Source organism: Mastigoproctus giganteus, chromosome 8 (assembly GCF_048544385.1).
Source record: "Mastigoproctus giganteus isolate SK-2022 chromosome 8, ASM4854438v1, whole genome shotgun sequence".
NCBI classification, from domain to species: domain Eukaryota; kingdom Metazoa; phylum Arthropoda; class Arachnida; order Uropygi; family Thelyphonidae; genus Mastigoproctus; species Mastigoproctus giganteus.
Genome location: NC_143582.1, coordinates 74,877,360 through 74,891,409, shown reverse-complemented (window position 1 = coordinate 74,891,409; position 14,050 = coordinate 74,877,360).

The following is a 14,050-nucleotide window of genomic DNA, read 5'->3' as shown; positions in this document are numbered from 1 at the left end:
TTTGTTATTCATGTTTTCTTATAAAATGCTACATTTCTGTAAGATATTAATAAGTCAGAATGGGAACATTTAGTTTTGTTGTTTTCGCCATCAAAATATTAAAAAAAAAAATTTTTGAAAACTAAATACACAAGGCATAATCCTTATGGGTTTGGGTAATTAACTATATAATATCGGTGTAGATACACCATAGTTAACCCATAAATTTGAACTACGTATTTAGTGTAAAAGGCATCGTTTTAGTAGTATCTCATATTGTGGGTGCCTTCACAGCGAGATAGCTGGTATTGCACTACTTCAAATAAATAACGCTTCTCTAGGAGAGAAGACTACTGTTATTTATTTTCAGAGGATATCACCACCCAGACGATTGTTTCGAAGCTAGTGGACTTCATCATTACACTACATACGTAGTTCAAATTTATGGGTTAACTATGGTGTATCTACACCGATATTATATAGTTAATTACCAAAACCAATAAGGATTATGCCTTGTGCATTTCGTTTTCAAAATACAGTACATTATTACCAACACCCTTTGGCATCTCTCATATTGTGGATATAACTTCGCAACTGTGATGGCATATTGCACTACCAGGGTACCTGACCGCCCACAGGTGATGGGTACCTCGGCCTTTACCACAACGAGAAATGGAGTCGGATAAATCGATTCAAATATTGGGAGTTCCGTTTAGAGAGAGTCCCATGCTACCTGTAGGAGGGATCACCGCTAAAATACGGGAAAGTTTAAAAGAGTGGGAAGTGGGACAATTTTATTTTGAGAACAAGTCCATTGTTAGAACCGTAATTCTTCCTATAATCTGCTCACATCTGGTGAGTATGGGCTTGGCACACTCAGGGTCCTGGGCTGGATATCATCATTCTTCTTTTTCTTGGTGATTCCCTTCTACTCTCTCTCTCTCTCTCTCGGGGTAATTCAGATTTTTTTTTTTTTTTTTTTTTTTTTTTTTGCTGGTGCAGCATAAGCCTCAGGCTTCCTTGCACCATATGGCTAATAATAATAATCTTATACACGGTGTTTATAACGGGAATCACAACTAGGGCAATGAGACGATTTTACGTTCCCACATTTCAGTTTCTATTGGGAGGAAAACGGCAAGAGAGAGCGCAGAAGTTTTTATTCTTACCGTGGGAAGATGGGGGAATAAGTATTCCAAAAATTAATTTAAGGTATAGCTGTAAAAGACTGCTGGACGTGGCTAATATTGTGCAATCTAACCATTTAGTAGCGGTACTGAAAAAATATTTTATTGGATTTAATACAGCCTTAATTAAAGGCGGCAATTATCTAGGGCCAAAAGCAAAGATAGTTCCTATATATTACAAAAAAATTCGGGATATGTGCACGCAGTTAAGGGAGAAAGACCTAGATCCTTTTAAAGGTGGTTTAAAACGACTCTACTGGACACTGTTTAACTCAAAAAAAGCCAAACTTAGGAAACCACAATGCGCAGTTGTTTTTTAAAAATCTAAAAATTGGAGGAAACTACCCATCGCGTATTGATTTTTCGTGGATAGTTGGTTACGGAAACATACCAGTGAACGATATCACTTATAGATTTAGTCAGACAGGCAACAGATTATGCCAATTTTGTACTGATATTGAAACTGTACCATTTATTTTATTCTATCTATTCGCGCAGGACGTTTGGAACAAAATTTGTATATTTTTGAGGATAAGACAGTTCACACTGGGGGAAGTAATTTATTTGCAATTCGATCATCCCTTGGGCAAGAAAAAAATTTCGCGATATTTTTAATTACAGAGGCAAAATATGATGTGTGGAAGCTTCGAAAACGGAAAAGGTTTGGAACCTTTAGGGAATCTCTTTGTGACTTGAAACAAACAATGTCTACTTCCTTGTAAAGGTTTTTACAGTTGGAAAAATGGCGTTTAGGGTCTGATAAGTTTCTGAAAAGGTGGGGAGAGCCACCTCTTCTGTGCAGTTTAGTTGGAGAAGGACTCCGTAGCCGAGTGGTCAGGAGCGGGAGTGCAGTAGCACACGCTCTTTGAGTAGACTTGGGGTTTAAGTCCCTGACTGCTGAATACAGTCGATCTACCAAGCCGCAATGGACCAGCGTGGCAGATTATGGTCCATTTCTCTCAGCATGAATTGTTGAGGAGGCTTCCATCCTGCAGTGGGTTGATAATGGCTGCACTTTACCTTTTACTGGTTTTAGTTATTTGAAAGGGGCAAAAAAAAAAAAAAAGCACCTGTTTTTTTTTTTTTTTTTTCGTTTATCACAAAATCCAGTTTTCTTGATAAAAATCTAGATCTCTTAGGCTCTCATCAAAACAGTACCATGATATAGGTTTGAATTTTATAACTCATTTGCTCGGTTTAATAGATCTGGTCCAATGGGTTATTTTTCACATTAAATTCACAAATAATGCTTTGAAACAATCGTCTGAATTAAGATTTTTCATGATTTCGGTTTGAATTTTATAATTCATTTGTTTGGTTTAATAGATCTGATCCAATGGGTTTTGTTTTGTTTTTTTTTTTTTTTTGTTTTTTTCACATTAAATTCACACTAGCTTCCAAACGATCGTCTGGGTGGTGGTATCCTCTGAAAATAAATAAGATTAGTCTTCTCTACTAGAGAAACGTTATTTATTGGAAGTAGTGCAATACCAGCTATCTCGTTGTGAAGGCACCCACGATATGAGATACTACTAAAACGATACCTTTTACACAACGTACTTAGTTCAAATTAATGGGTTAACTATGGTGTATCTACACCCATATTATATAGTAAAAAAAATGCACAAGTTTGAAGTGCTATCAAGGTACCAAGAATGCAGGAAATGTAACTGTGGATACCTACGGACTTCTTCAGACATCCAGCGGAGTCAATGCATTGACTCCGCAGTGTATGCGCTTACGCAGCATCAGCCAAAAAAAAAAAAATAATAATAAATAATCACACAACCATTCCCTCTAAATTTTTGTCCAGTTCCTCCTTCAATTCATTTAACCTATCAACTTCAACAATGAGAGATGGAAGTTTGTTCCAGCAATTAACCACCCTCTGGCAAAAGGCAAATTTCCGCACATCTATTCTGTACTATTCTACACTGTCTTTCCTTAATTTGAATTTTAGTAGAAGAATCACATCAGAATTCAGCATACTCAACCCATTCAAGGCCTTATACACACTGTGGATACCTACGGACTTCTTCAAAGGTGGGGAGAGCCTAGTCTCCAGCCATTGCAATTTGCAGAACTTAAGCCTATCTTAGTAAGAGGTCCCTCCATTCCACTCACCAATCGTGTTGCCCTCCTCTGTATATGTTCAAGCAAATCTACATCCTTCCTAAAATGATTACTCCAGACCTGTACGCAGTTATAGATGAACAGTGCACTTTTGAGTCAGTTTGGTGTGACATAAGCACTGAGAAAGCAAAAATAAGAGTAGGAATGTGTTATAGGCCTAATGACTCGAATGAGTACAAGGAACAATTGTACATATAAATAGAGCGGGCTAGTAAATCAGAATGTCTTATAATGGGGAATTTTAACTTCCCAGATATTAACTGGAACTTGTGGGTTGGTCACTCACACACTAGAAAGACTTTTGTGGATTTATTGGATAATTGTTTCTGCAGCAGCATGTTCGAGAGGTAATCTGGTTATCGGGATCTGGTTATCAGCAGTGATCATTCGTGTATTAAGAATTTGCAGATAAAGGAACCACTAGGTGGCAGTGATCACAGTGTACTGGTGTGGGATTTACTTAAAGATATAATTACCATCACGGGTAAAAGAAAGGATTTTTGCTTCCGTAAAGGTGAGTACGGTGGTCTCAGACAGTTTTTAAATTTTGTACAGCGGGTTCACTGACAATGTTACCAACAGTAAATCCTAAGTGGGAAGCGCACAAGGAATTAATCGTGGATGCTACTAAAGGTTTCATACCTATTAAGAAATATTGTTCAAGGTTTAAGCCTAAATGGTTATCAAATGAACTAATGAGACTCGTGACAGAGAAGAAAAATGCATGGGATGCATATAAATTATCAAGCGACTCAGAAGCCTATGGCAGATATAAGCTAGTCTGTAATCAGGTCACAAAGGAGGTTAGGTTAGGCAGGCGAAGGCAGATTACGAGAAATCTTTGGCAAAAGATACTAAGAAAACAGCAAGGATTTCTTTACTTATATAAACTAAAAGGAAGGAGATGAATCTGATTGGTCCACTTGATATCGATGGTTCGACTGTTGGTGATCCTACTCAGATAGCAAACAAACTGAATGAGTGTTTTGCATCTACATTCACACATGAAGATTTATTAAGGTTTGAAAATGGCAGAAGGTTATCAAATTGTAACAGGGTGCTTAATGATTTTGTAATAACTGAGAGCAAAGTGGAGAAGATATTGTTGAAGTTAAACAATTAAACCTGGGGTGGATGGGATCTATCCAATTATATTAAAGGAGGCGGCAAAGCAACTAAGCAAACCCTTAGCCATAATTATGAGAGCATCCTGTGACCTAGGGGAGGTCCCCACGGACTAGAGATGTGCAAATGTATTCACAATTCACAAAGGAGATCGAACGGGGACACGAGTAATTACAGACCAGTTGGTTTGACTTCTGTTCCGGGTAAAATAATGGAGTCACTGGTTAAAGATGCATTGCAGGATCATCTAGACAAGACCAGCAATAATTCAGACACAGCATGTGTTTGTTAAGGGAAAGTCTTGTCTGACAAAGTTGATAGGATATTATGATGTGGTTACAAAGGAACTGGATGCAAAAAGTAATTTTGATATCATGTATTTGGATTTCAGGAAAGCGTTTGACACTGTTGCGCATGGAAATCTATTGCCGTAGCCTAGTGTTCAGGCGCGCAGGTGCAGAAAATTTATTTATTTATTGTACGGATTGGAGCAGAATGGTATTAAAGGTAAGTTGCTACAATGGATAAAAGGATAATTGAGTGGGAGATGACAGAGGGTGGTAATTAATGGGTGCTGCTCTTCGTGGACTAAGGTTATTATTGGAGTCCCACAGGGTTCGGTGTTGGGTCCTCTGTTGTTTTGTATATTTATCAATGATAATGATGAAGGTATATCAGGCATAGTGTCGAAGTTTGCAGATGATACAAAGGTTGGCAGGGTTGTTAATGACAGTAATGGCATTGTACTACTGCAACAGGATCTAGATAATTTGGGCAGATGGGCTAAGAAGTGGCCACTGAATTTTAACTTTGACAAGTGCAAAGTACTGCATATGGGTAGAAGTAACCCCAGAGAAACGTACCAACTGTGGGCTACTAAACTTAAGGTGGTAGAAAATGAAAAAGACCTGGGAGTAATTGTGCCGTCAGATATGAAGTTTTCTGAGCAATGCAGACAGGCTGCCAGGGCAGGTCATGGGGTTTTGCCAATGATATATTGGAATTTTGCTAGCAGGGAAAAGGAGGTGATTGTCCCTCTGTATAATGCAATGGTCAGGCCGCGAACAGGTCTGGAGGCCCCATATTAGGAAGAATGTAGATTTGCCTCAGCGTGTACAGAGAAGGACAACAAGATTGGTGAGAAGAATGAAGAAATCCTCTTACCAAGAGAAGCTTAAGTTCTGCAAATTGCAGTGGCTGGAGACTAGGCACCTTCGCGGTGATCGGATTGAGGTGTATAAGTCCTTGAATGGGTTGAGCACACTGAATTCTGATGGGATTCTTCCACTTGTTCAGATTACGAACCTAAGGGTGCATAAATTCAAATTAAGAAAAGACAGATGTAGAATAGATGTGCAGAAATTCGCCTTTAGTATTAGTATTAGTAACGGCCGCATGGTGCAAGAAAGCCTATGGCTTATGCTGCACCAGCCAAAAAAAAAAAAAAAAAAAAAAAATCCGAACAAAACAATGATAAAAACAAAAAAAAAATAATAATAATAAATAAATAACTAAATAATAATAATTAATAAATAAAAAAAATAAAATAAAAAGGAAATTAAACCTATCATCCTATGTGCTTCCCTTACCCGAAAGTACTATCCAGATGACCTTTGAATTTCCCCAAACTGTCGGCCTCTACCACCCATGAAGGCAACTTATTCCAGTAATTTATAACTCGCTGGCTAAAATAGAACTTCCTGCAATCCAATCCAGCGGGATTGGATTGCAGGAAGTTCTATTTTAGCCAGGGTAGTTAATTACTGGAACAAATTTCCATCTGTCATTGTGGAAGTTGATAGGTTAAATAAATTTAAGGAGGAACTGGACAGGCATTTGGAGGGAATGGTGTGATTTTTTTTTTTTTTTTGCTGATGCTGCATAAGCTCATACACTTGGTTTTTGCATCTCATGCCACTACTACTACTATTACTCAAGGCGTGGCCTGACCATTGCCTTATACAGAGCGACAATCAACCCTTCCCTGCCCTGGCAGCCTGTCTCCATTGCTCAGAAAACTTCATATCTAACAATTACTCCCAGGTATTTTTCATTTTCTACCACCTTAAGTTTAGTACCACACAGTTGGTACGTTTCTCTGGGGTTACTTCTACCCATACGCAGTACTTTGCATTTGTCAAGGTTAATTTGTGATTATGGATATTGATATTTTGTATCGTAATATTGGGATACAAAATTCTGTGATCATTACGTTGAAAAGAAATTGCGGATCTTATTTGTTGAACCAGGGAATTTGCGAAGAATGCCCAGAATAACGTTTCGGTTAACGAAATTCCATGGGATCTGCACCTCAGTTTGAAAAATGATCTCCTGTAACGTGTTGCTGACACTTTGCTACAGTTCTCAACAGTAAACGTGAACATATTTTAAAATACAAATAACAACACGAAACAAATATTCGCCATTTATGAAACAATGCAGCCACTATATGGTCAAGTGCCTTGCTGGGAGCACAGTACAAACCGTAATCCTCCCCATATCGCGTGATAAAAGCCTGAATTCGAAATCAGCCACTGAAGAAAAGAATGTTTATGGGCTTTTTTCAGAAAGTGCCTGAATTAGTCGATCTCAGTTTTTCCTTCTGGAAACTTGAGTTTTGTTTCCAGTAAACAGTTACAATCAGTGCTCACTGAAATTTGACCACCTACCTAATACCATGGTTCGCCTTTCGCCCGAATAACAGCCGAAATTCTCCTAGGCATAGACTCCAGTTTGTGTCGGAAGACGCCTGTAGGTGATCTGCAGTCCTTCCACAGTGTCAGATTGACTGCTTGTCCATATATGCCCACTTTCAATTTCAAAATATACCACAGGTGTTATCATCTTAGAATGTCTTGTTTCTGCAAGGAAGAAATGCAACATGACAGGATGCACTTGGTCTCCTCAGAGCTGCCGGTAGACCTCACCAGTGTAATGTTGGTCCACACAGCAGGAATTCTAATTCTTTCCAGCAAAACATGCTCCATATTTTGCAACAATTTCCACCTGCTTGGACCATGGGCACCATGTATAATGGTTCCATGGACTCGTATTGCTTGCAAAACGAATGCATCTGTCTGCGTGTTGAACGGCATATTTGGACTCATCCGACCAGCACACTCATTTCCAGTCCTTCGGTGACCAAACAGCTGTTGTTGACACCACAGTATCTACTTACTTCGACTACCGCCGCAAGTGAGTTGTCGAAGTAAGCATCGCTTACGGGTGGCAGTTCAGGAGGGCGCCAAAATTTTTTGACATATACAAGTGGGACCTCTGTTTAACGAACTTCGTTATAGAGAAATCTGATATTTAGTGATTTTTTAATTCCCCTGGGTAAATACATTTATAGTAGTTTCAGTAGATCCAAGAAAAATGCCATATAACAGACGGATTACGAGAGACTTTACTGGAAACGCATTGTTCACACCTATTGAGGATAGCGAGTCAATTAGTGCTGCTGCCAAGCACGAATTAAGAGCCAAAGGGATTACCATTCTGCAACTTAATGTTACTCTTAAAACCTATCCAACCGCTTGTCCCACATACCAGAAGTTTCGCTGGTCATCCAATTGGTTTTATACAATCAGATGATCAGCGCGGCTTCCATCATTAACAGTATTCAACACGCAGGCAAATAATTCATTTGAAATTAATACAGTTCATAAAATTGCACGCACATTAATTTGATTATCAGGATCTGTGTTTCATATTTATATTTGGCAGTTATAAAATCTTTTTCTTCTAGTTCTCTGCCCTCAGGCAGGTTCAGGGCTTCATTGACGCCATGCTTCTCTATCTTGTGCTATACTTTTGATTCCTGCATAATTTCCTCTTACCGTCCAGTCCCTCATTCCAGTTCTCCTTCTCCCAACAGTTCTCTTTCCATACCTCTACCCCTTAATCCCTTTCCTCAGCATGCTTTCTCTTCTCAACACATATCCTATAAAGTTATTTTGTCTCCTTCTTAATTCTTTACAAACGTTCTTTCTTCTACTTTCCGCAAAATCTCATTCTCACTCTGTCCACCCATTTCACCCTTTCCATTCTCTTCCACACCCACATCTCGAAAGCTTCTAGGCATCTAATCTCCTCTTTCCCAGTGTCCATGTCTCAGAGCCATATAGTACAACAGTCCATATTAATGTTTTCATCATTTGCTTTCTTAATTCCTCCTTTCAATTTCTTCTGAATAGTTATTTTCTATTACTAATTACTTCTTTACCATTGCAATTCTTTTTTTTTATTTATTCCAGGCTTTTCCCAATTTCTGTCATTATGCTTCCCAATTATCTGCATCTGTTGACCTGTTCCAATATTACTCCATCCAATGTTGTATTGATTCTTCTTCTTCCTGTCCACTTTGAAATTAACATTACCGTGGTTTTATTGCTGTTAATCTTCATATTTTACTCCATTATTGTGCTGTTCAAGGTGTCCAAGGAGCTCTGTAATTCTTCATTATGAGCAATCAATATCTAGTCAACTGCAAATCATATTGTCTTTATCTTCCCTTTCTGCACTTTGAACTTTTTCATCAGTGCTTCTGCGTATAAATCAAATAGTACGGGGGACATGGAACACCCTTGCCTCCCCTATCAATTGGAAATCACGGAATATTTTCAAGAAAGCAGTCCAAAACATTCTCGATTCGGCTAATAATATGGCTACTATCACTGGCATTGCCGCTTTGTTTCCAGATCTTTCTGCAAGGAAAAGATTGAAAATCTTTTCCTTGCAGAAGTAAGCACTGTAAGGAAAAGATTGAAAAGACGTCATTCCGATTATGAACGTAGAGAGGAAGCAATTCAGAATCCGCAACAAAATTTCAAAATTAATTTTTTCTTTCAAATTATGGACACAACAATTTTATCGTTAACTGAAAGGTTTAGAAATATGAAAGACCATTTAGAAATATTTAAAATGTTTTATAATATTTCTAAATTTAAAAAAAATATGTAATAATATAACGATTTCTTAAATCTTTGCAAAGATTTACGCAATAAATTAAGTGACATTGATAATACTGTAACGCGTCTAATATTGCTGGTTTAGCATTATTTGAAGAACTTAAAATTTAAAATTTTAAATTTTAAGTTCTTAAAAATTTATATTAAAACTTAGTACTGAAAATTTATATTAAAGCCAATATTACTACATTTAAAGTGTTACAATATATTTTTTTAAAATAATTTTACAGATAACTTTTCAAATGTAGCAGTTGCATAATGAAAGGAACAAAGGGATGCTCTAACCAAGAAAGGCTTAAGTTCTGCAATTTCCAGTTTCTGGAGACTAGGCTCCTTATACACCTCAGATCGAGGTGTATAAGGCCTTGAATAGGTTGAGCAGGCTGAATGTTGATGGGATTCTTCCTCTTGCTCAGATTACGCACTTGCGAGAGCATAAATTCAAATTGAAGAAAGAGTTGTAGAACAGTTGTTCGGAAATTTGCATTTAGCCAGCGAGTGGTTGAATGTGGAACAAACTTCCATCTGTTGTTGTGGAAGTTGATAGCTTAAATAAATTCAAGTAAGAAACAAGTAAGTATACAAACTTTTGGAGCGGATGAGGAGTTGGATGGAATATGGGTTTTTTCTCTTTTCTTTTATTTCTTTTCTTTTTTTTTTTTTTTTTTTTTTTTTTTGATGATGCTGCAAAAGCTTGCTTTCTTACTTCATGTGCCTCTACCAATGCTAATGCCAACATTTCTGACTTTAGACAGTTTTTCTGAATTTTTTCAGTTTCAGCTGGCTGGTGAACCGAGTTTTTCTAAATTAAAATTAATGAAAAAATTATTTACGATCGACAATGTGTCAACGACGCCTCTCTTAAATTCGCATCAGCAAGGAAACATAGATTTGTATAATTTTTTTTTATCATTATAAATTTCACAAATAAAATAATTAATAAACTCTTAAACCAAGAAAACATAGTTCTGTAAATTTTTTTAACATTATAATTTTCCTTTTATTATTGTGATAGAGTAGGATTGCTGTGATTTAGAATTTAAAGTTTATTTTCAGAATGATTTTGTTATTTTTGTTTGTTGTTTCATTACATTTTATGAGATATCTTGTAATTATTTTCTTTTTCAATAAATTAATAATAATTATTTACATCTTATTTTATTTTTTTATAGAAATATTTTGGAGCAGCAAATTGGATTTCGCTTACTGGCGGCACATAGGGTCGCAGTGGTCCTGTCTACAGTAATTAGTGGTGAGGAGAGGGGTGTCTCTTGAGTCGTCTGCTGTGGAACTCCATACATCTGAGTGTGCAGCGCATCCTCATTTGGGATATTGTTCTTGCATTTCCCAAATGCATTGCACCTTTTGTTCACCACAAACATCCACCTTGTATAATCCTCTACAGTTCTCTCAGCGGGTGATGGTTTTAACCCGTTCATTGTACACCTTAACCACAGTTCGCTACAAGCAACAGAAAAGATATTCTATTTCCCCGACACACGAGCTCCCATAGTCATGCCCTTTTGAAACTCCGTGATCTCTTTACTACCTTCCGTAAACTGCTACTTTATCAAGTTGACTTTCACGACCCGATGCCAATTGCCAGTGATTTTGCTGACGAATCTATTCGTAAGCAAAATTAATTCGATGCCAGTTCGTAAGCATACTGAGAATTATGTGGAACAGTCCATTATGGGTGGAGTGTTCATAATTCAATCATAACCGAGCGTATACATTTAAAAACAATGAATTTATGTTATCTAAAGAAATTTGTTAAGATCGGAGGAAAATATTCGCGATCCTTATATTGTGCAAAAAGAAAAAGACTAGGGACTAATTGTGCAGTCAGATGTCAAGTTTTCTGATCAGTGCAGACAGGCTACCAAAAAACGTCATGGGGTTTTGTCAGTGATATACAGGAATTTTGCTAGTAGGGAAAAGGATGTCATTATCCCTTTGTATAAGGCAAAGCTCAGGCCACTCCTTGAGTACTGCGTACAGGTCTGGAGGTCTCATTTTAGAAAGGATGTACAGTTGCTTGAGCGAGTAGAGAGAAGAAAAACAAGATTGGTGAGGAGAACGAGGGAATCCTCTTACGAAGAAAGGTTTAAATTCTGCAGGAAGTATCTGAAAACTAGGCCCCTGCGAGGTGATCTGATTGAGGTGTATAAGGCCTTGAATCGGTTGAGCAGGCTCAAGTCTGTTGAGATTCTTCCTCTTGCTCAAATTGCGGATCTGAGGGGGCATAAATTCAAATTAAGGAATGACAGTCGTAGAATAAATATGAGGAGGAAATTTGCTTTTGCCAGCAGGTAGTTGATTGCTGGAACAAACTTCCATCTGTCCTTATGGACGTTAATACCTTAAACAAATTCAAGAAGGAAATGGACTGACTTTTAGTGGATGTGTAAAATGTTTTTTTTTTTTTTTTTTTTTTTTTAATGATGCTAATAAGCTTGCTTTCTTTGCATCACAATCCTCTACTACTACTACTTATATTATCAAAATTTGCAAATGGCTTTTATAAGGAAAATTAATTAAAATTTTCTCTGTAATATACGAGGGTCTACGCGGGTTGCACAGTGGTATCGTCTCGTTACCGTCGTCCCCACACTGGCTGGAAAAAAGACCAGAGATGGAATCCAGTCGGTGACACGAGGAACTTTTATGGGCCTTTTTCACTTTATGCCTGAGTTGGTCTCATGCGTAGATAGCAAGTTTCTATCCCATAAACTGGGGTATTTTCGTCTAGCAAAACAGGCAAATCGACCGGAGAACACACGCAATTTACAGGCACAATACACATAGGTATATATTATATCTTTCCGGGTGACCCTAACAGTTTTTTTTTTTTTTTCTTTGTAATATACGAGGGGTGATCATTTAATTCGCAGACTGGTGCAAGATTTTGTTTACCGCGCGGACTTTATAACTGCCGCTACAGGCTATCCCTGATCGCTACTGAGCAGACTCTGTGTGTGCATGCCGGTGCTTGTCGAGCCAGTTGTTGGTGAGGGTTTTCGGAGCATAAGCGACTAAGGCCATATTACTCTGTGTATATTGACTCTAAATTGCATGTGTTCTAAGGTCGATTTTCTGTTTACTGGACGAAAACCATCCTACTCTCTTGCCGGCTAATATTGTGCAGGCAGTGATCACTGCTGTAGGTGCCGAGGTTCTTCCACATCTCCCTTATTCACTGGACTGATCCCCATGTGATTTCTTCTTGTTTCTCCGTCTGATAAAAAACTCTGTAAGGCACGCGTTTCTCAACCCAGACAACGATGCTCACAGAGCCATAACGGAAGCACTTTGCCGTCTTTCGAAAAATAGCTTGCAAGAAGCATTTAAAGCGTGGGTACAACCCACGTACGGGGCAAATTACGCCCCGTACGTGGCGAAGGTGTGCAAATTCAAGGGAGATTATTTCGAGAAGTAGAAATCCACAGAAGATTCAGATGATGACACTTAAATTAAGATCCTGCACCAATCCCCGCATCCATGACACGAGGAACTTTAATGAGCTTTTTTCACTCCGTGGCTGAGTTAGTCGATCTCGGGCGTAGATATCAAGGTTTTTCTACCGAGAAACTGGGTTTTTTTTCGTCCAGCAAAACAGGCAAATCGACCATATAACACACGCAATTTATAAAGACAAACACGCGTTAATGTATTCAATTACGGGAAACCCTAAAATAATAATTCGATTTTTTTTTTTTTTTTTTTAGCTGGTGCAGCAAAAGCCTCTGGCTTCCTTGCACCATACGGCTAATAATAATAATAATAATAATAATATTCTTCACATCACATAACGAACTTTCTGGAAATATTAGTATCAGCAGTTACAAATGATGAAATTATTCAGTAACAGTGAAGGTAAAAAAAAAAACAGCACCTCCTATTTCACCTGTTCATTCCGTTTAATACTTTGTCTAATACTTTCTTGAACTTATTTAGACTATCAACTTCCACAGGCGTAGATAGCAAGGTTTTTTCCCGAGAAACTGGGGTTTTTTCGTACAGCAAGATAGGCAAATCGACCACAGATTTGGTCGATTTACAGACAAATAAATACAGTACATGATTAGATGCAATCATTTACGGGTGGCCCTAACATCATAATTCGTTTTTTTATCAACTTCCACGACAACAGATGGGAAGTTTGTTCCACCAATCAACCATCTACTGGCTAAACGCAAACTTTCACGCAACTATTCTGCAACCGTACTTCCTCAATTTGAAGTTGCGCCTACCCCCCTTCGCGCGCGCGCGCGCGCGTGTGTGTGTGTGTGTGTGGTTGTGTGTGTGTGTGTGTGTGGTTGTGTGTGTGTGTGTGTGTGGTCTGGACAAGAGGAAGAATCCCATCAGCATTGAGCTACTCAATCTATTCAAAGCCTTAAACACCTCAATTGGAACATCTTGCAGCTGCCTAATATCTAAACGCTGCTAAACTTTGCAGAACTGAAGCCTTTCTTGGTAGAAGGATCCCTTTGTTCTGTATAAAATCCCGTTGCTCTTCTCTGTCTCGTTCCAGTAGCCTCACATCCATATTTAACGATGATATCAGAACAAACTTTGCCTTTTCAATGAATTGCCTGGCAGGGCTGTGCCGAGCCATTTTAGCACCGGCGCCAAGAATGAAAAATTGCACTCTAC